This window comes from Oryctolagus cuniculus, chromosome 4, assembly GCF_964237555.1.
Source record: "Oryctolagus cuniculus chromosome 4, mOryCun1.1, whole genome shotgun sequence".
In the NCBI taxonomy this organism is placed as follows: Eukaryota; Metazoa; Chordata; class Mammalia; order Lagomorpha; family Leporidae; genus Oryctolagus; species Oryctolagus cuniculus.
In genome coordinates this window covers 15,024,815-15,047,013 of record NC_091435.1, presented here as the reverse complement: position 1 = coordinate 15,047,013, position 22,199 = coordinate 15,024,815, and the positions used below count along the sequence as shown (strand labels likewise).

The following is a 22,199-nucleotide window of genomic DNA, read 5'->3' as shown; positions in this document are numbered from 1 at the left end:
AAAATTTCATCTATACCTAAATTGTTTTATTATATCAGTTTCAGCAATTAGTTCAATACACGGCCTCAGAATTCTACTGTGGCTTATTACAGGAGTCTGAGAAATTTTACAAAAAAAGCATTTTGATGATTTGCTTATCAAAATCAGCCAAGTACTCATTGAATCATCAGGAAGCTTTTCTTTTTGGACTAGACCCATTAGTAATAGCATAACCACTATTACGTGCTCCCATTGGGCTGGAATGTATAGGGGTAGAAAAATGAAGGGTAACTCTGTGAGTTCTGTAAAGTCCTTTAAGGGAACTAATATTCCCCAATTGAACTATTTCATTTTTAGGAAAAAATAGTAAATTTAGATACACAACAGGTGTCTTAAAAAAGAAAATTAACAATATAACTTGTGATCTGATATTAAATTCAAGGAGTTTAGTTAAAGACAAAAATCACCTCTGGCTCTGTCTTTAACTAGAGAAATAAGAGGAGAGCACAACTGAAAAAAGATATAGGAATTCTATGAGAAAAATTGAATACTAATAGGACTTTATTTTGTAGTTATCACTCTTCAAGGTAGGAGAATGCACAGTCTAGTCATTTGATAGCTAAGACTGATGTTGAAGGAGATAACTGAGACTAGGTCTGGGGCATGTAACAAAGTATTTGCAGATGCTAGTTCCATTCGTTGATTGTAACAAGAAGACTGGCAGGTCCTATAAGGAAAATAAATTGGGAAGTAGAATCTGGATCCATAGCCAAGGTAAGGGAAGCCTCAGGTACAGTAATCCAAAGATCTGAGGCCACTGGTTGCTCAGACAGAAGAAAGGCAATTCCTTAATCCACAGTCAAGGGAATAGGAATTTCTAGATCCATTGCCCTGGAAGTAGCACCTGATGGACACACAACACAGAGATCCAACATAAGTCAGCTGGCAGGGACTGCAGATGTTGGAGGTCCTGGAGTGGTAGGAGGACATGTTGGGAAGGACTGGATACCACACAGGAGGTTTGGCTGCTCATGGGCTCACAACAGTTCTCCTGACAGCCACTGTAGAGAGAGAGGATCCCAGCTGACAGATGCTGAAAAAACAAAGGTTAGTGCTGTGTACCAGGGTACTGGGGTAGGAAGAGACACAGGAGGATCCTGGAGGATGCAAGCAGCCAAATGAGCAGGAGACGTTTCCAGAGCAGAAGTTGTAGGGCTTGTTGACAGGAGATGTGGTATCAGCTGAGTTCAGCTGAGTGACAGTGAGAAGACACTCTGATGTGTCTGCCTGCTCCCAGCCACAGTTATATACCCTCCATCTGCTCAGTGTGATGCAGTGTCAGAAACTTTGCCCAATATTCTGTGTGTCTTTGCCTGAAATTGCCAGTAAACCTAGGCTATATTTGACTGAACATGTTCATCTTTTCTTAATTGCAATTTTATCATTCTTGTTTATAGAAATCACTTTCTCCCTCTCCCTCTCTCCCCTCTTCCCTCTTGTCTCCTCCTCTCCCTCGCTCCTTCTCTCCTTCTTCCTCTCTCCTTCTCCAGTAATCAGATGTGTTTGCTTTAAGAAATATTGGTCACGATGAGTATAATATTTTAATTATGGCTTTTTTGAGCATGACTGAAAATTTGCTTTTTTAAAAAATTTATTTATTTGAAAGTTTCACTCTGTAGCTCTGACTTTCAAATAAATAAGCAAATCTTTAAAAAAAACGGATTTTTTCATAGTCATGCTCAAAGTAGCCATAGTTATGATAATCAGGAAGAGAAAAGGACACTATATTCATCATGATCAATATTTCTGAAAGCAAATGCTCATGATTCCTGGAGAGGGAGAGAGGAATGAGAGAGGGAGAAAGGGAGAAAAGGAGAGGGGGAGAAGATGAGAGAGGGAGAGAGAGGGAGAGAGAGAGAGAAAGAGAGAGAGAAAGAGAGAGAATCTTCTAACCTCTGGTTCACTCCCCCAAATGGTAACAAAGACTGGAGCTGGGCTGGTCCAAAGCCAGGAGCCAGGAGCTTCTTCTGGGTCTCCGAACTGGAGACCAAGACCATTCCAAGGACTTAGGTCATCCTCTGTTGCTCTCCCAGGTGGATAAGAGGTGCAGCTGGGACTGAACTGACACTGCAGACCATGGCTTATCCCACTGTGCTACAGTGCCAAAATATAACTATGTAAATTCTTACCAGAAATGTATTTGCAACAGTCATTGCTATGCACCTTCCCTATTATTTATATTCCTTTTACTAATCATTTACTATGTGCAAAAATGCTAACAATGCTATATGATTTATACTTTGTCACACTCTTATGAGATAAGGATTCTCTCAAAATTTAGGCAAGGGACTGTGAATTTGGGAGAAGTTATTTAACCTCCAGATAACAGGGGCTTTTCCATACTCAGGGCACCAATCTCATAACCCAGTTGTGTGTCTCCAATGCTAGCAGTAACCACAGCTTTGTAGTGATAACATGAGAAGCTCATCATGTCTGATTCCAGATCATTTGAAGAACTGAGTACTAAGCAACAAAAATAGAATACCGAGCTGACAATATTTTCATTTTTTTCTGATATATCTACCTAGTATTTTTAAGTCTCTATACATAAATTTTCACCTTAATATAGTCACACTTTTTTTTTTGTTTTGCATTATCTATGACTTGTTTAAAATTATCAGAGCTGAGAAGTTGTGATAAGAGATGTGTATTGACTATAACGACTCAAATCTTTACTAGGTGTCTTTCATAAGAAAAGCTTATTGAGTAATGACATAGATGATTGAAGAGCAATGGTCATTCGTGACAATAACTATCTCGATTCTCTACTTGAGTATCTTAATCCTTTTGTGAAGTTCCCAAATATTGCCACTGAAGTAACAGCTTCTTAATTTCAAAGGGGGACAGCATTACAGCTTAGCAGATAAGGCTATAGCCCGAGAAGCCAACATCCCATATGGGCACTGGTTTGGGTTCTGGTTGTTACGCTTCCAGTCCAGCTCCCTGCTGATGCACCTGGGAGAGTAATAGAGGATGACCCAGATACCTGGGATGACACAGGTCTCCATTTAGGAGAACTGCTCCAACCATTGTAACCATTTGTGGAGTGAATCAATGGATGGAAGATCTTTCTCTCTCTCTCTCTCTGTCTCTTCCTTTCTCTCTAGCTCTGTCTTTCAAGAAAATAAATAAGTCTTTGAAAAATAAATAATAAATTTCTAAGAGGATTTTTTCTTTTTAGTATTCAAAATTACCATGGAGATGCTTGTTACAAGCTGTCTTCTGTTTGTCTTCTCATTTAGCTAGTCGTCTCAAAACAACTCATGTTTATAAACCATGAAGTTATAGAATTATTTTTTTGCATGAAGTAGATAATATTTTTGGCAAGCAGTCTGGCTATCACTGGGAATAGTTGCTAAAAACTGGTATACCTTCAATTCATTGACTACCAATGAAATACATGATCAGAAACTTGAATTTTAATAGTGCGCTAACCTTTGCCAACTCAGTTGGGAGAGAGAAACTTGACACCTTAGAGGGAGATTCATTTCATTCCCTGCTGAGCTTCTCTTTTTCTCATCCTTCCAGAAAGACAAAGCAGCATAAAAATTACCCTCTTATTAAGTAGTTAAATTATCCTTATCAGTTTTAAAAAACAAGCCCAGAAGGATGAAAAAATGTTCTGGAATTAGAGCTGCCTTTTTTCATACTTATTTTCATATCTAAGTTCTGCCTTGAAGCATATTTTAGAAATTGGAAAGCAAAAAGCTATTTATGTGATTTGATATTTTCAACTTGCTTCATAAATGGTTGTTTTCTCTAATATCCTATAGTGTTTGCTTATCTGGCACTGTGCAATACTCTGTCCATTGTTTTTGCTTGAAGATTTTATTAAATGAATTGCTCAGTTTTCTTTCCCCCCATTACCTCAATTCCTCTTCATATTCTAAGCACTAAATCAAACTCCTCATATCTGACAGGTATTCACCTCAACTACCCTTCAACTCTTCAAGGACAACAACCTCTACTGTATCTTATAAGCTAGTTCATTTGAACAAGCCTGTGTGCACAAACATGGAGTGGAGGAATTTCAAGGGTTGTGCTTTTATATGGGTCATTTGGGATGGATAAATGTTCAACTTACATGGAAATCATGTGCATAGAAAAGTGAAGTGCACAAAAGTTCCAGGGGGTCAGTGACAGTATGCACACACATACATACACTCCTACATGTTTGTATGCACATGGAAATAGTTGTCTTTTTCTTTTAAAATTCTAAAGAAATGTTAAGGGAATATAAATCTTTGTCATAATTAAATATAATTAAATTAATCCTAACTAGTAAGTCAGGGTGTTGAATAATGAGCCACCTACAAAGTTGGTTTAAAGACTGAAAGTAGGGATTTGCTAAAAGCATTTTCTCAACAATTTTTATAACTCTGGAGTGTGAATATATTCTTGTTATCTTCCCATTACAGAAAACAACAGGATAGGATTGATCTTTCAAGTTCTTTATCAGCATGACAATGTTTGTGTATGCCAAGGGTACTGAATATCTTGGAATAAATATACCTATGATGTAAATGATCTCTAAAATTAAAATTATAAAACATAAAAGAAAGAAACAGAAGAAGATACCAAAAATGGGAAAATCTTCCCTTTTCTTGCATTGGCAGAATTAAAATCATCAAAATGTACTTACTGCCCAAAGCAATTTATAGATTCAGTGTGGTCCTAATCAAAATACCAATGGCATTCTTCTTAGATCTAGAAAAAAAAAAGATGGTAAAATTCATATAGAAATACAAGAGACACCAAATAGTTAAAATAATCTTAAACAGCAAAAACAAAGCCAGAAGCATCACAATACCATAGTTCAAGACATTATATAGGGCAGTTATAATCAAAACAGTCTTGTACTGGTACAAAAACAGGTATATAGACCAATGGAACATAATAGAAACTGCAGAAATCAATCCACATGTCTACAACCAATTTATCTTCGACAAAAGAGCTAAAATCAATCCCTGGAGAAAGGACAGTCTATTCAACAAATGGTGTTGGGAAAACTGGATCTATGAGTGCAGAAGTATGAAACAAGGACCTTACCTTACACCTTATAGAAAAATCAACTCAAAATGGATCAAAGATCTAAGTCTATGACATATACCATTAAATTAGTAGAACAATGGCAAAACTATGCAAGACTTGGCACAGGCAAAGGCTTCTTGGAAAAGACCCCATAAGCGCAGGTAAATAAATGAGATTATATCAAGTTAATAAGCTTCTGCACTGCAAAGGAGACACTCAATAAAATGAAGATCCAACTGACAGAATGAGAGAAAATATTTACAAACTATTTAACTGATAAAGGGTCAACATCCAGAATCTATACAGAGCTCAAGAAACTCAACAACACAAACAAACAATCTAAATAAGAAATAGGCAGAGTATTTGAACAGGTTTTTTTCAAAGGATGATATTTAAATGATAAACAGACACATGAAAAAATGGTCAGGTTCATTAGCCATTAGGGAAATATAAAAAAAAATACAATGAAGTTTTACCTCACCCCAGTAATTATTGCAGCTCAATTCACAACACCTAAGATATGAAATCAACCCAGATGTCCATCAACTGATAACTGAATAAAGAAAATGTGGTATAAGTACACTTTGGAATACTACTCAGCCATAAAAAATGAAATAATGTCTTGCAAAAAAATGAATGCAACTGGAAACTATTACACTTAGTGAAATGAGCCAGCCTCAAAAAGACAAAAATCATATGTTTACTCTGATATGTGGCAGTCAATATAGAACACAAAAAATGTATAGGGATGAACCAAGCATTTTGTGATATGATTGTTGTTTTAGCCCTTGTTTATACTCCTGTGGAACTGTGTTATTCCTCATTTTTACTTGTTGAATATTATGGTTAGTGGTGAATTAATCCTGTAAATATAAAATGGATTAAAATTATGTCTACAAAAACTAATGAAAGGAAGAGAGGAAAATGTAAGGGATGAGGGGAAGGGAGGGAATAGTTATAGCAGTGTAGCTGACTTTTGGAACTGTACTTATTTAATGCATGAAATCTCTTCTCTTTATATAAATTATTTTTTTTAAAAAAACTTAGATAAACTGCATAGTACATAGTAGGGACTACATAAAATACAAGCTCTTGCTGGCGTTTTCCCTTAGCAGCTAAAAAATACCTCCACACCTCACATGCTATTCCCTGATCAGTCATTCTCCATGTTGACAAAATGCTCTCTGATCTTCTCATGGACACCTTTTTAGCTCCTCTTCTTTGTTTTCTACTTTATGCTCTTTCTAGCTTATTTGTGTGATCTCAAGCTTCCAGTACCCCCTGTAAATTTTTAAAATTAAATAAATTCACAATAGGGATAAAAAAGAGAAAGGTGGTCAGCTTTGATATTGCAGTAGTAGCTTAATTATGATTTCTTTTAATCATTTTATAGATGGTAGAGCAACACACATACCCACACAGATACACACACACACTAGCCAGATACTATTATTTGGTTAAATTCTCCAAATTTTCATTAGAATCCCTTGTATTACTGCAGGTACAGAGAGTTTTCACTACTTTTCCTCCATTGTTAGGGGCACAGCATTTTTGTTACTTTACTTCAGAGACAGCATGAAGTCCATGATACTTAGTATTAGCCTCAGTTGTTTCATACTTTCTTAAACTCCATAAACATTTTAATACAAATATTAACTTTTTTAAAATTTGCAAATCTAAACATTTCTTTTTGGAACTTTAAATACTACTCTAAAAGTAGATATAACTGCAATTGTTTAAAAAAAAGAAAAAATTGTCCTCTCTATCTGTCTCCCCTTCTCTGACACTTTATCTTTTCAAAGTAAATAAATACATCTTCACAAATACAACTTGTCATATATTTCACTTAATGCTAAAGATAGAAAGCCATAATTTTATTAAATATATCAGAAAACATTTCTCTAGGAATTCCAACACATTTAGCTCTAATTATGGATACAAACATGAATATACGTGACTACTTCAAAAGAGTAATAAAAATCAGGCCGGCACCGCGGCTCACTAGGCTAATCCTCCGCCTTGCGGCGCCGGCACACCAGGTTCTAGTCCCGGTCAGGGCGCTGGATTCTGTCCCGGTTGCCCCTCTTCCAGGCCAGCTCTCTGCTGTGGCCAGGGAGTGCAGTGGAGGATGGCCCAAGTGCTTGGGCCCTGCACCCCATGGGAGAGCAGGATAAATACCTGGCTCCTGCCATTGGATCAGCGCAGTGCGCCAGCCGCAGCAGCACGCCGGCCGTGGCGGCCATTGGAGGGTGAACCAACAGCAAAAGGAAGACCTTTCTCTTTGTCTCTCTCTCTCTCTCACTGTCCACTCTGCCTGTCAAAAAAAAAAAAAAAAAAAAAGTAATAAAAATCAAGTTAAAATATTTCTTTGGATGCAATTTTTTAAAAATCCATTCACATGTGTACACATGCTCATAAAATTCTACCAAAGTGAAACATAATGTTGATAGATAAAATGAACCAGGAAATCTTTTTAAAATACTTTCATTACTGCATGTTTTCTTTTTGAAGCTGTTTCAGTCTGAAGATGCCTCCAGGCATTCCACATCAGTGCTTCCTAGCAGGCTGAAGACATGAATTAAGAAGTGATATTAGTAGAATACTGGCCGGCGCCATGGCTCAATAGGCTAATCCTCCATCTTGCGGTGCCGGCATACCAGGTTCTAGTCCCAGTCGGGGCGACGGATTCTGTCCCGGTTGCCCCTCTTCCAGGCCAGCTCTCTGCTGTGGCCAGGGAGTGCAGTGGAGGATGGCCCAAGTGCTTGGGCCCTGCACCCCATGGGAGACCAGGGTAAGTACCTGGCTCCTGCCTTCGGATCAGCGCAGTGTGCCGGCCACAGTGCGCTGGCCGCGGCGGCCATTAGGGGGGAACCAAGAGCAAAAGGAAAACCTTTCTCTCTGTCTCTCTCGCTCACTGTCCACTCTGCCTGTCAAAAAAAAAAAAAAAAAAAAGAATACTACTGCATCCTACGAAGAAACTCTGCCACATAGCCAGAAAGCAGTGAGATTCGGGAGTGGAATGAAGATTTCTATATCTCTACGCCTCATCCCATCCTTTCTTCTACATAAGCCTTAAAAGGAACTCCTTATTCTTTTCACTTTGTGTATCTATATTCCTAATTCTTTTCACTTTGTGTATCTATATACCTGGCCCTCTAACATAGCACTTCATATTTGTACTTAGACTTGTAAGTACATTAATGTGATTTATAATTTGGAAAGCCTCATTTGAAATCTATCTTCAATTTGTTCATTTTTATAATGGACATTTCACAGATTTCAGTGCCTTGGTCTGTTCCATCCTGACCATATTGCTTCTGACGTGTTTAACACTCTTCTCAATGTGGCCTGGATGCTGTGACAGACAATGACTGCTTTTTAGGATGGTGAATATTTAACCACATTCGACAAACTTGGTATGCCCTTTATCTTAAAAATAAATCATTCATTCATGTGTTCTTCCCTAATATTACAGTCTCTAGTCTAGATTTTCAAATTTGTATTTCTAGTCCACATCTTTCTTTTTCCTAATTCTAGACCTAGATATATAATTACTTCTTGCCATTTATATTTGGAAGTTACATAGGGGTGTTATGTGTATAAAATTGAACTTTTTCTCTTCCCTAGGAAGAAAAGGATATTTCTCTTTCATTTTTATAAGCAGCATTATGATTGTTTAACTCAGAAATCTTGAAATTCCTCCAAATTTGTGCAAACTATTCTGAATGTTTCACATTTTAGAAGTTCATCTTAAATCTTTCCTGTAATCTTGCTGCCTTCCTTCTAGTCCAGGATTTTTCAACCTTGGTACCATGGGCATTTTGGGCTGTGCAATTCTTTGTTTTGGGGAATTATTCTATGCTTGTTGTGGTGTTTGGCAGTATCTTGAGTCTTTACCTGCTGGATGCCAAGAACACACACCTCTACTTGCAATTATGACAATTAAAACATTGCAGACAATTACCTGGGGTGAAGAATAGTTACAACATCAGCTCTCATCCAAGGCAGGCTGATGCCAGGATTGCCTGCCTCTTCCAGTCTTTTCTTTACATTCTTGCCTGGCAGACTTTCTTAAAAACAAAAAACTGGTCCTATCACTCTCTCAAGTAAGACTTCCTAAATGTTTCCTAGTGTGCTCAGGATAAAACACAAATCCTCAAACCCGTTCCACAAGGCTGTGTGATCATGTCTCTAACTGCCCATATCTCTAATTCCGTCTTCATAAAATACTCATTACCTCTCATAAGCACGTTGACCTTTGTTCCATATTAAAACATCTGAAGTTTTTTCTTGCTACAAGAACATTCCATTCTTTTTGCCTTGAGTACTCTTTCTTCATCTGAATTAAAATAATTAAGCCTTCATTCACTTTCTAACCATTACATTTCAGAAAAAAGTCAGATTCTCCAACTATGATTTATTATTATGCCTTTACTAAAACATACAATTTCTTTTTTTTTTTTTATTTGACAGATAGAGTTAGACAGTGAGAGAGAGAGACAGAAAGTTCTTACTTCCATTGGTTCACTCCCTAAATGGCCGCCATGGCCAGAGCTACGCCAATCCTGAAGCCAGGAGACAGGTGCTTCCTCCTGGTCTCCCACACGGCTGCAGGTGCCCAAGCACTTGGGCCATCCTCCACTGCCTTCCCAGGCCACAGCAGAGAGCTGGACTGGAAGAGGAGCAGCTGGGACTAGAACCCGGAGTCCACATGGGATGCTGGTGCCACAGGTGGAGGATTAGCCAAGTGAGCCATGGCACTGGCCCCTAAAACATACAATTTCTACTGTTTTTATTTTTAAACCATTCTCTAGACTGGATCAGCCACTCCATACGGTCTATCAATTGGTCATGAATAAGTAGAATACATCAACATGTATATGAACCCATTGCTTCCTTTATTAAGAAGACTCACATGATTAAAAATTTCATCTTAATAAAAGTATACATGTGGGGACTGGTGTTTGGTTCAGTGGAGTTAGTGAGCACATGGGACAACACACCCCGTACTCGTGTTCCTGGTTCATACCCTGGCTACTCCACTCTCAATCAGGCTTCCTGCCAATGCATATTCTGCGAGGCAGCACAGGAGTTCCTTTCACCTATGTGGGAGATCCAAATAGAGTTCTGAGCTCTTGGCTCCATTCTGGCCCAGCCCTGGCTGATGCAGGCATTTGGGGAGTAGAGGAATGGATGGAAGTTCTGTCTTCTTGCCTGTCACTCTGGCTTTAAAATAAAATGAAAACCAATATTTTTAAAAACAAATTGGCAACACTTTTAAAAGAATATGATTTGGTTGCATAATTTATTTACTGTGGTTTGTGACCTACTGTTTGAGTGGCATATTTGTGAATTGTAATCTTTATGGTGGAATGTGAAGCAAGCTGTAACTGTATTTGTTATTCAGTTCTGAACCTTCAGTTCAAGAGTATAGACAAGGCCCACAAACAACACTCAAATCACAAAAAATGTTAGTTTCACTCATATTCATTACTTTTTTGTACTCTACATATTATTTACAACAAACTAGGAAAAACATGTAATATTTGTCTTTATGGGAATGGCTTATTAATTAAGCATAATGGTCTCCCAGTTGCATTCACTTTGTTGTTAAGCACAGGATTTCACACTTTTTATGGCTGAATAGTATTCCATAAGTGTATATATATCACAATTTATCTAGCATTCAGTTGATGGACATCTCAGTTGATTCCATATCTTAACTATTCTGAGTTTTGCTCATATAAAAATGGGGGTACAAATCACTCGCTCATATGCTGATGTTGTTTTGTCTGGAATAGCTCAGGGTTCTGGTCTTTCATACCCCAAGAAAGGAGACATGGAAAAAGGTGATGGAGACCAGCCGCAACAGTGACAGGTTGCTTTATTGGAAGCCAAGCTATTAGTGACAGTGTTCTTGCTAAGAGACTGCAAGCAGGGTGCATTTGGGACTCAGGTTTTAACTGGTTAGGAAGGAATTTTGGGGTGTAGAAGGCAGCTGGCAGTATGGGGCTCTTTGAGGTCTCAGGGAATTTCCCTTTTATCTGTTTCATAGCTTCTCTGTGCAACTTATCTGTTTGTCATTTGCATTGCAAGGAGCTGAGAAGGGTCTGGTTAGTCACCAAGGGATCTGCACAAAAGGGAAGATGTGGGGCGAAGAGGGGAAGGAAGAAGAATAGGAAGAGGGGGAAAGTGACAAAGTCCTTTAGATGTCATTATGTTTGAGTAAATTCCCAGGGGTCTGATGGCTGGGTCCCATGTTACATGTATTTTCAGGTTTCTCAGGAATCTGTATACTGTCTTACCTAACAGCTATACTTTTACACTGTACATCAACAGTGTATAAGGGTACATTTTCCCTTACATGCTCACCAGTATTTGCTATTTTTTGATTTTTGGATGATAGCCATTCTTACTGCATGAGGTAAAACCTCACTGTAGTTTTGATTTGCATTTCGGTGATGGCTAGTGATCCTGAGCATCTTTTCATGTGTATTGGCCATTCATACTTCCTCTTTTGCAAAATGCATCTTTATATCCTTAGCAATTTCTTAACCAGATTGTTTACTTCATTCTATTGAGTTCCTTGAGCTCTTTATATATCCTGGATATTAATCCATTATCAGATGTATAGCTTGCAAATATTTTCTTTCAATATATAAATTTCCTGTGGGGAGCAACTGGGAGCAACTCGGACTAGACTAAGTTACTGGAATTAGGACTTATTCTATGCATCTGCTCTCCCACAATATGGCGCTGGGAGAGGAGAAAACAGCTTCTACGCAGCTGCCTCTTGCCAACTTGAGTGATGACCTCCAGGAGCTGATCCTGCTCCTGATTGGAGGAGAGCAGCGTACTCGGCGTGTGGGCAGCCGAGTTGGGATTGGCGGAGGAGGACTATAAAGGAGGAGAGAGACGGCATGCACCAGGAACATCTAAGGGGAACACCTGTGCAGCCCCCGAGAGAGCCGGCCGGCGGTGTGCCGCTCCCCTGCGGAAGTGGGGAATGTGGCAGGGGGAACCGCCCTTCCACGGAGGTGGAAGGGACGGTAGCCAACCCGGGAAGGACCAGCAGCCAACCCGGAAAGAACCAGCAGCAAACCCGGGAAGGGCCGAGCAGACGAAAGAACAGCGCAGGGTCCTGTGTCGTTCCTCCACGAAGACGGGGAGCGACATTTCCTTTTTAATTTTTCAAGTGTTTCCTTTCTATGCAGAAGCTTCTTAGCTTGCAGCAATTTTGTTTGCCTATTTGTGCCTTTATTGCTTGTGTTTCTGGGGTCTGAACCAAGAAATCTTTTCTTATGCCAATGTCTTGCATAGTGTTTCCCCTATGTTTTTCCCGAGTAATTTGATGGTTTCAACTATTATATTTAGATCCCTGATCCGTTGTGAGCTGATTTTTACGTACGGTGTAATTAAGCATCTTGTTTCATACTTCTACATGCAGAGATCCAATTTTTCAAACACCAGTAGACTTTTCTCCAGGGAGTGATTTTTAGCACATTTATCAAATGTAGATGCCTGTATCAACTTCTGGGTCTCTAATCTCTTCTGTTGCTCCACATATCATTCTTACTCTGGTACCAGGATGTTTTAACTGTAACAGCCCTCTAATATATCGTGAAATCAAGACACTGTGGCAAAAAGTGACCTAAATGAAAGATCTCTGTGAGTGAGATCCCAGCAGAAAGAAGGAGCCATCAAAGAAGGAGGTACCTTTCTCTGAAGGAAGGAGAGAACGTTCACTTTGATTATGGCCCTGTCTAAATATGATCCGAGTTTGTGAACTCAAGAGGCTTCTATCCTTGGCAGCTCATGATAAGAGCCTCAGGTGATTACTGACATCATAAATAAGCGTGTTAATTGTTAAATCAACCACAGGAGTCACTGTGCACCTACTCCCCATGTAGGATCTCTGTCCTTAATGTGTTGTACTATGCGAATTAATGGAAAATGAATATTGATGAATAATGGGATGGGAGAGTGATTGGGAGATGGGATGGTTGCGGGTGGAAGGGAGGTTATGGGGGAAAGCTGCTATAATCCAAAAGTTGTACTTTGGGAATTCATATTCATTAAATAAAAACTGAAAAAATTTTTCAAGTACAACTTTTGGATAATAGTGTTTTCCCCCCAATAACCACCATACCCCTACAAACCATCCCATCTCCTAATCCATCTCCCATCCCCTTCTTCATTGAGATTCATTTTTAATTATCTTTATACACAGAAAATCAACAGTATATACTAAGAAAAGATTTCAACAGATTGCACCCACACAGACACACAAAGGATAGAGTACTGTTTGAATACTAATTTTACCATACAAAACATTAAGGACAGACATCCTACATGGAGAGTACGTGCACAGTGACTCCTGTTGTTGATTTAACTGACATCATAAATAAGAGTGATGCTATATTTTAATAAATGCTTTCAAAATGATTTTCTAAAAATCAAATTTTTAAGTCTTGAACTCAGTTTTCTAAATATTATATGAAAGATGGTGTAATGACCTTAAGTCTCCATATTCCAATTTTATCTTCAAAAGATTTCAAATTTATTCATCTCAGATTAATGTTTAAAGTGAATAGAGAGTTAATTAGGCAAAGAAGTCTTATTTCAAGATTGCCAACACTGGCAAAGAGAGGCAGAGGAGAAGATAATGGGGGCAGGGGAGCAGTCATTTGGCACAGCCATTAATAAGGTGTTTGGGACAACTATGTTCCATATTGAAATGCTTGGGTAGGAACCCCAGTTCCAATTCTAGTTCCAGCTTCTACTAATGCACACCTCTGGGAGGCAGCAGGTGAAGTTGTGAGTACGTAGGTTCCTGACACTCATGTGTAAGATCTAGATAGTTTGCAGCTCCTGGGATGCTGAAGGTATTTAACTAGTGAACCAGTTGATAAAAGATTCTCTCTCTCTCTCTCTCTCTCTCTCTCTCTTTCTCTCTCTCTCTCTTTCTCTCTCTCTCTCTCTCTTTCTCTCCCTCTTCCCTCTCCCTCTCCATCTCTTTCAATCTTTCAAATAAAATAAATAAAAATAAATAAAAAATTAAAAGAAGATAATGAAAGACAAGTCTTTGACAGACAGGAGGTTGATTACAATGGGCTTTCTAAAACATGGTGGGGATTTCAAAACTCTTCTAATGTACACAAAATGCTAAAAAAAACAACTTTAACACTAGAGCAACTTGCTGGTAAAAGGCAACATGATCTATTCCCTTTATAATAGAATCACATTGTTTAAATTACTGGAATTATGCAGATTCTTCATTTTCCCTTTCTGCTCATTGTAGTTATCTTTATATTATGACTCACTCAAAGATAAATATTTTAATTATAGGGTATTGTCGAAGATACTACTTGTAATATTATACAATGCACAGTTTACCTACTCTATTGTCTAAGATCTGAAGTTATCTGAATTCTAAAACTCATTAATTCCTATTGGTTCAGATAAAGGAACAACTTTCTGTGGCAATGAAAAGACATTGATATATTTGGAGAGGACTAAATAAAATTTATCTTCTAGAAAAAATGTCTTTGGTTGCTGCATGAAGAATGGATTAAAGATTCACATAGGAATAATAATGGGTTCTAGGACTCAAACTCAGGCAGCATGATTCAATATAGTATATTCTTAACCACAATGTTCACCTGCATCCTATAAAAATGGTTTTATAGCCAAGGAACATATCTAGACTGGGATGAGTTGAGAAGAGAGTCTAGAATGGTATGATGAAAAAACTTCTCATTTAAGGAATTGGCACAAAAAGCCCACAAAGGACTAAGAAAAAGTAGCCAATGAAGTAAAAATGTTAACTCAAAAATGTGTCATAAAGAAAATAAATGCTCAAAAGGATTTGATGTTGGATAGAGATCAAGTTGGATACTCCCCCAACCCCATCACCAACCTTGGATTTTAATCAACACCCTACTTGGTACTCTCAGAGATCTTTTTGTATGACTCTCTATATATGTGATTTTTTTTCATTTGATAGATAGAGTTAGATAGTGAGAGAGAGAGAGAAAGGTCCTCTGTCTACCAGTTCACTCCCCAAATGGCCACCACATCCTGAGCTATGCCTATCTGAAGCCAGGAGCCAGGTGCTTCCTCCCAGTCTCCCATGTGGGTGCAAGGGCCCAAGCACTTGGGCCATCCTCCACTGCCTTCCGAGGTCACAGCAGAGAACCAGACTAGAAGAGTAGCAACCGGGACCAGAACACGGCTCCCACAAGGGATGCTGGCACCACAGTCAGAGGATTATCCAAGTGAGCCACAGCACCAGCCCCAAGTATATGTGTTTAATTCTAAATAAAAATGGCCAGAATTTCAACACACTTTCTGGTACATAGTGCATGTTATATAAATATTTGTTTAATGGAACAAAGTTGTCAGAATTTTTTTTAAAACATTGATTTGGAGTTTGAGAGCTGTAGAGAGCTGTTTCAACTCAACTCAACAACCATGTATTGAAATGCAGGCACTATAGTGAATGCAGAGGATGTGCAGGTGCCTAGGGAATGACCTTATCCCTGAAGCAGGTATGCCTTGATCTGTCCCGGAACATTGGTGAAGGTATGTTAAGAGAAGATAATGCCTTTAGAATAAAGTGTGTCATTGTTCATTAAATTCAATCATTTTTGCTGTTCTATAGGACTCTTAAGCTACTTAACAAAGCTTAATGAAGTCTGAGTTCCTTTACATTTATGTCCCCTGAATTATTTTGAATCCTGTCGATGTTTTATGCAAGAATTGGTAATTCTCTGATTAGAAGTCATTTTAGACTGTAGGATTTTTTTCTGCTGTGCAAATGGTTTCACAGTTTGCTTCTTACAAAATCAACAACCACAGCTATCCAAATAGTGAATGTTCACAGAAGACTATTAGAAAATAACAGTTTATAAAATGTAGCCTTAATAAGCCAAGACACTCTGGCAAAAGATCTCTGTGAGTGAGATCCCAGTGGAAAGAACAGGTCATCAAAGAAGGAGGTACCTTTCTCTGAAGGGAGGAGAGAACCTCCACTTTGACTATGACCTTGTCTAAACAAGATAAGAGTCAGAGAACTCAGAGGGCTTCCATAGCCTTGGAAACTCATGACTGGAGCATAGGGAGATTACTGATGCCATAGACAGGAGTGTCAATTGGTAAAGTCAACAACAGGAGTCACTGTGCACTTACTCCTCATGTAGGATCTCTATCCTTAATGTGCTGTGCATTGAGATTTAATGCTATAATGAGTACTCAAACAATATATTTCACTTTGTGTTTCTATGGGGGTGCAAACTGTTGAAATCTTTACTTAATGCATACTAAACTGATCTTCTGTAAAAAAAAAAAAAAAAAAAGAAGAAATTATCAACTCCCAACTTGACTCTCACTGGGATTAAACATGACAATAGGTCTGATCTGATTTCATCATCATTTAAAAAAATCATCTATTATTTTTCACTTTATGTTTCTGTGTGGGAGCAAACTGTTGAAATCCTTACTTAATGTATACTAAGCTGATCTTCTGTATATTAAGATAATCGAAAATGAATCTTGATGTGAATGGAAGGGGAGAGGGAGTGGGAAAGGGGAGGGTTGTGGGTGGGAGGGACGGTATGTTGGGGGAAGCCATTGTAATCCATAAGTCGTACTTTGGAAATTTATATTCATTAAATAAAAGTTAAAAAAAAAAGCCAATAAATAAGAAAATCAAGGAAGAACTTTGTACTTGAACTTTATAAAAGGTTAACTCATTATGTAGCAACATTTTTGTCACATGGTAAAGAAACAAGAGTACATGGTGAAGTTCGATCGGTAGCGGGAGCGGAGAGCAGACCCCAGAGAGCCCTGAGCAGCCCCACCGCTGCCGCCGGCCTAGTTACCATCACACCCCGGGAGGAGCCGCAGCTGCCGCAGCCGGCCCCAGTCACCATCACCGCAACTATGAGCAGTGAGGCCGAGACCCAGCAGCCGCCCGCCGCCCCCCCCGCCGCCCCGGCCCTCAGCGCCGCCGAAACCAAGCCCGGCACCACGGGCAGCGGCGCAGGGTGCGGTGGCCCGGGCAGCCTCACATCGGCGGCGCCCGCCGGCGAGGACAAGAAGGTCATCGCAACGAAGGTTTTGGGAACAGTAAAATGGTTCAATGTAAGGAACGGATATGGTTTCATCAACAGGAATGACACCAAGGAAGATGTATTTGTACACCAGACTGCCATAAAGAAGAATAACCCCAGGAAGTACCTTCGCAGTGTAGGAGATGGAGAGACTGGGGAGTTTGATGTTGTTGAAGGAGAAAAGGGTGCGGAGGCAGCAAATGTTACAGGTCCTGGTGGAGTTCCAGTGCAAGGCAGTAAATATGCAGCAGACCGTAACCATTATAGACGCTACCCACGTCGTAGGGGTCCTCCACACAATTACCAGCAGAATTACCAGAATAGTGAGAGTGGGGAAAAGAATGAGGGATCGGAGAGCGCTCCCGAAGGCCAGGCCCAACAATGCCGGCCCTACCGCAGGCAAAGGTTCCCATCTTACTACATGCGGAGACCCTGTGGGCGTCGACCACAGTATTCCAACCCTCCTGTGCAGGGAGAAGTGATGGAAGGTGCTGACAACCAGGGTGCAGGAGAACAAGGTAGACCAGTGAGACAGAATATGTATCGGGGTTATAGACCACGATTCCGCAGAGGTCCTCCTCGCCAAAGACAGCCTAGAGAGGACGGCAATGAAGAAGACAAGGAAAACCAAGGAGATGAGACCCAGGGTCAGCAGCCACCTCAGCGTCGGTACCGCCGCAACTTCAACTACCGACGCAGATGCCCAGATAACCCTAAACCACAAGATGGCAAAGAGACAAAAGCAGCCGATCCACCAGCTGAAAATTCGTCTGCTCCCAAGGCTGAGCAGGGCGGGGCTGAGTAAATGCCGGCTTAACATCTCTACCATCATCCGGTTTAGTCATCCAACAAGAAGAAATGAATATGAAATTCCAGCAATAAGAAATGAACAAAAGATTGGAGCTGAAGACCTTAAGTGCTTGCTTTTTGCCCGTTGACCAGATTACTAGAACTATCTGCATTATCTATGCAGCATGGGGTTTTTATTATTTTTACCTAAAGATGTCTCTTTTTGGTAACGACAAACGTGTTTTTTAAAAAAGCCTGGTTTTTCTCAATACACCTTTAAAGGTTTTTAAATTGTTTCGTATCTGGTCAAGTTGAGATTTTTAAGAACTTCATTTTTAATTTGTAATAAAAGTTTACAACTTGATTTTTTCAAAAAAGTCAACAAACTGCAAGCACCTGCTAATAAAGGTCTTAAATATTAAAAAAAAAGAGTACATGGTGAAACAGCCCTACAATTTCTTATGTATAGCTTTTTTTTTTTTTTTTACTATCTGTTTTACAAAGCTCTAATGTGGTTATCCAAACTTGATCATTCTGTGATGTGATTGTGCAATGATGACAGATTGCGTCTTTCTGAGACAAGCTAAGTGTTTGTTGGAGAGCCAATTCCTGAGACAGGGTTTGCATTAAATAATTATGATGGAAAACATTTCTTATCTGAATGTAAAGAGACATTAACCTTGATTTGTAGAAGTCAAGCCTGTACTGTAGTTTATATTTAGTTGGTAACTTTCCCTACTAAAGAAATAATTTGAGTAGCAAGAAGTTGGGACTTCACATGAAGCTTTGGGAACCACTGAATATACAACATTGAGACTTGGCTTCTAATAGCACACAGTAGCTCTTCGAGAGTCATTACCCAAAGATTCATCTTGGAGGAGACTTGAAGAATAGAGTTCAATGACGTACACCAAGTAGTTGGGGTAATAAAAAAATAAAGAATTAGAATGGTAGATCAGGAGTTCTAGAAGACAATAGGAACAGCAGTTCCTAGTGTAACAGATATACTGTGTGATCATTATATCTCAGCCATTTGTCCTTAGAGTCAGAGGATGTCTTAGTGTCACCTGCTGGCCTAGGGGCTTGTGTACTTTCCCTTTGAGAGTATAATATTTTTGGCAGACAATTTCAATATCTACCTTAACTACAATTTTTTTTTTTTGACAGGCAGAGTGGACAGTGAGAGAGAGAGAGAGAGAGACAGAGAGAAAGGTCTTCCTTTTGCCGTTGGTTCACCCTTCAATGGCCGCTGTGGCTGGTGCGCTGTGGCCGGCGCACCGCGCTAATCCGAAGCCAGGAGCCAGGTACTTATCCTGGTCTCCCATGGGGTGCAGGGCCCAAGCACTTGGGCCATCCTCCGCTGTGCTCCCTGGCCACAGCAGAGAGCTGGCCTGGAAGAGGGGCAACCGGGACAGAATCCAGCGCCCCAATCGGGGCTAGAACCCGGTGTGTTGGCGCCGCAAGGTGGCGGATTAGCCTAGTGATCCGTGGCACCAGCCCTGAACTACAATTTTTATAAAATCATCTCCTTATAGTGTTTTCCAATTTCAGTTTAATAGATGAACACCATAATAAATATGTCCACTTATGTTTTTTAGTTCACATCCAGTTTACTGCTCTATCTTGGATTTCAGATGATTCTTGCATACTCACATCAGTTGATCATCATTGCCAGCTTAATTTGTGACTGAGAAGATCACTTGCATCCTGATATATATAGCCCTTCTCTTTCTCCTTGTTTACATTATATTTTATTGTGATTCTTTCTTCTGTTATTCCTAATGTGGCTTGTCATAGTATCAAGTATGTGCTTATGTTGAGTAACAACTAATATAGTATATATGTGATACAAATGGTGCATAAAAGACAAAGACATCATTCTCTGATCATGATACCCCATAAGAACCAAATGAGTTTTATGGAAAAATGATTCAGTTTGGTTCTCTGTACCAGTTGGATGAATATAGAATGCCTCATGCAAGTAGGCTTAAATTATATGAGCTAAGAAGATGAAAATTTCAGCCCAAATAGTTTTAAAAAGAGTAATCTACTATCAAGTTTATAGTGTGTGAATTTTTAATGGCCCCTTAGGGGCTGTGTTTATAAGCAGTAAAGCAAATACCAAATTATTTTCTTTAAGCACATTGAAAATTGCTGAACAAATAAAAAGCCCCAAAGCAATGTTATAGTCACATTTCCAAATTATGTGAGAGCTAATATAACATGTATAACTTAACCTATATTGTGATGGCTTAGAAAATAGCAAATACTGGTGAGGGCCAGGAATTTGGGGCTGAAAGATAGAAATATTTAGAAAAACAAAAGATTAAAGCATTAAGAAAATGGTGAACTAGGTTAAATCCAAGATAAAATAATATAGAGAAGGTAGAGTAAAACATATTCATTTACAAGTTTTGATGTGTGGCAGAAAATGAAACACACTATTGTGTCCTTTAGTGCGTCTTTTCAAATGTTCCCGAATTGAAAGGATAAATATTTAGTTTTGGGTTACATAAGAGATGATGTTTATGGCTTACTCAATCAGAGAGTTAGGTAAAGGCATCCATGTATGTTTTATTTTTTGGTTATAAGGTGTAAACATTTATAATCTAATGATAGCCCTTTATACAACATTATTATCATTATAAACATTTATAATCTAATGATAGTGTTTTCTGTATTCAAAGGACTTGCTTTACATATTTTATCATTTGTTCCTCATAGTAACCTTGTGATATAAATACTATCATTCTCTCTCTTTTACATTGAAGGAAATTAAAATTTTGAGTGGTCCTACAATATATAGAAGATGAATACCCAGTGAATGCTACAAATGGGGATTTGTATATATATACTGTTTCTTCAGACTCACCTGCTTATACAGTTTAAATGAGTTCACTGACATAGTAGACAGATTAATATACAAGTGAATGTGTATTAAATGTTTACATTTTTATAAGAAATAATTCTGAAGCTCAGAAACTCAGATTAACCTGTAAGTGGAGAAACCAAGATGGTGTTCCTGAATGAGACATTAAGATTACCAAGAAATTCTACTCTGTGGAAGATAGCATGGGAACCATACATCACCTGGAATGTCAATTGGCCAACAAACCCAACATTCTTGATTCATCTTTTTAAGGGACTTGATCCTTAGACTATAGCTACCCCTGGAACTGTCATAGATCTACTTGCATTTTAGGAAGAAGGGGTTACTCTTATAGTCAAGAAATGACTTAATCATACTCTCCTAGCCATTCAGGAACCATGTGCTTATTAACAGGTGGACTTCAGTGCACAGACTCAGTTCCACATGATTTTAGGAGCTTGATTATACATTCATTATTTAACTGTATTTGAAAGATTTTAAAGTTGAACAGTAAAGATTATAACTGATGGTACTCATTCATTTTGAGTTTCAGGACCATTAATAAATAATATCTTATTCAGCATTCCCTTCAAAATTATAGAGGAGTAATGCTGAACATTATTACCATTAAAAACAGGATGTGCTACTCATTCTGGTGGGCTTATGGGTGCCAGTTCATTTATTCTTTGTAAAACATGTATTTATTTATTTATTTGAAAGGCAGAGTAATAAGCAGAGATGGAGAGACAGAAAGAGATCATTCACCCACTGGTTCATTCCATAAATGGTTGCAAAGGCCAGGACCGAGTCAACCTGAAATCAAGAGACAGGAATTCTATTAGTGTTTCACACATCAGGGGCAGAATTCCATGTACTTGAGCCATCACCTGCTGCTTTCCCAGGCATATTGGCAGGATGAGAAATGGGAATTGGAGTATCCTAGACTCGAGACAACACTCCAGTATGGGAGTCTGGTATTGCAAGTGGTGGCTTAACCTACTGCACCGCAACATGGGCACTACCACTCTGACTTAATAGTAATGGTTTTCTCTATCATCATAAACTGCAGTGATGAGAGATTCCTCCACAGTAGTATTTCAGTAAATAAGACTCCATTGCAGAAGGTTTATGTATTTTTGTTCTTGTTTGACTCTCACCCATTATAGCAACCAGTGAAGATTTAGGAAATAAAATTTATCCACTTAATTATATGTAAATTTTGATAAATAAAATTTATTTTCCTTTACAATTGGAAAAGCAACAGTTGATTTCCTTGTCCTTGGTGATACCCTGTGGGAATCTCCGTAATGCCAGCAAAGTATATTCTATGTTCCTCCTGTTGAGACCAATGTGTAATA

General features: G+C 38.9%; 2 pseudogenes; one reads left to right on the top strand and one right to left on the bottom strand.

Moving 5' to 3' along the window:
* Positions 1–561: 561 nt before the first annotated feature.
* On the bottom strand, positions 562–17,003 carry LOC127482842 (keratin-associated protein 13-1-like; annotated as a pseudogene).
* Positions 16,891–18,401, top strand: LOC138849476 (Y-box-binding protein 1 pseudogene; annotated as a pseudogene).
* Positions 18,402–22,199: the final 3,798 nt, after the last annotated feature.